Below are 1,850 nucleotides of genomic sequence, written 5' to 3' on the forward strand. Positions count from 1 at the left end.
TTTGTAACAATAACTCCCTCAAATCTGGTGCTCCCACTGTTTTGTGTGTAGCCTCCATTAATGGGGAGACAAAATCCACATGTGGCTCCTTATTAGACTGGAGAACCTTAGCAAATGACTTTTGAGCATCCCTGGCCTTGCCACCTTTCCCCACGCCCTCAAGCAACAAATGCGAGTTTGCGCAATAGCCACATCATCATACTGCAACTGGGCTTGGACACCAAGCCAGGCCCCTGACCCAGTGAGCTGATCTGATGAAACGTTAACTGGGGGATTTTGTCCCCTGTCCACTCTCTCTTGAATATCTGCTTCATCTTTCCACCAAGTTCTAAACTGCAAATATTGCCTTGGCTCTAAAATTGTATGACACAAAACTTCCCAGTCATGAGGAATTAATCTCTGTTCATTTGCTAATCCTTGTATTAATCCAGTCACATAGGTTGATTGCATACCATAGGCCATGCCAGCCTGCTTCAAATCTTTAATAACCTTGAATGCCAGAGGTTGGGGTTCCCATTGCACATATAGCCCTGGGGAAATTGAGCAATTGGGGGGTGTTGTTGAACCACCACAGGAAAAATACCCACAGGGACAGAATAAGCTTCAGGGTCTCCCTGCTGTCTCCCTTGCATGAGAACCTGAGATATCACACTTCTATACACTTTTATGGGGCCTTCCTTTTTCTTAAATGGAGGAGCAGAAGGGTTAAAAGATGGCGGTAGGGGCTGATTTTTCGTGAACTGAGATGAAGGAAGTTCAGGGATAGAGACTTGCATTTTTTCAATCAATTTAGAAATCAGTTGTGATAACTGCCTTACCTTGGCTCGCAGGTCACTTATCTCATTCTTAGTTTCCTTTTGTTCTACATACTCCAAATCCTCAGATTCTGAGGAGATGGTCTGCGATGCTATAAATGTCCTTTTAAGAGCTGGTTTGTCAGACTCATCCCCAGTGTAGCGCATGGAGAAATTTAAAGGACCAACAGTCTTGGTATGCTGGGAAGCGCCTTCTTGTAGGGGATCTTGAGGGGGTGCAACCTTACCGTAATTATGCACCACAGAGGCCCCCTGCTCTGTTTTTGTTCTTTTTGCTATGCTGGCCTCTGCATTCGAGAGTGAGGAAGGCAGAAGTCTTAAAAAGGTCTCGTGCAGATTCATAGTTATGTGGAAGCTGCTCTTGAGGCTTAGGAATATCAGCATCTGAGGCTGACCTTTGCAAATATTTCTTAGACTCTTCTGAGTCCGACTGCAATGGCGCCAAGGCTAAGGAAATTAAGCTACAAAGAGCCCACATGCGAAGAGGAATTGGTTCCTCATTTTGATGAGCACGACGCAGCGTTCTCATAACTTGTTTCCAAACTTTTAAGTTTAAAGCAGCCTTTCCCTTAGGCTGAAACCAGTAACAATGCCTGTTTATAAGGGAAAATAATTCCTTGAAACTCTTTGGTTTCACCTTTACACCGCTCCTTTGAGTAACGTCCCAATAAGCCGGGCATACTCATTCTCTGCTGAAGCGAAGTGCCCCATTACTCTGAGCTTTTCCTTCTGGTCTCACCTACTCTGGGGGTACGTTTCCCACGCCGTCAGGCCTCTCTTAACTCACCCTAGTCGTCTTCCGTGCCCCAAGTTGCGCGCCACTTGTTGTATGTCACGGGTCGGTGCCGAAAGAAACGAGAAGATCTGACGCATGTAGCTTCAGAGGTCTCACTGAGATTAGTCTCGCTCCAAGTGAGCCCAAAGCCTCAGAAGCATCTCACATTTATTGAGGGGTGAAGGCAGACTAAGGAATGTGCATAATTACCTAAGTGAATACAGACTACTATCTCTATTGACTTCCACCATTTGCCTAAC

Source organism: Octodon degus, unplaced genomic scaffold (genome assembly GCF_000260255.1).
Source record: "Octodon degus isolate 3935 unplaced genomic scaffold, OctDeg1.0 scaffold00079, whole genome shotgun sequence".
In the NCBI taxonomy this organism is placed as follows: domain Eukaryota; kingdom Metazoa; phylum Chordata; class Mammalia; order Rodentia; family Octodontidae; genus Octodon; species Octodon degus.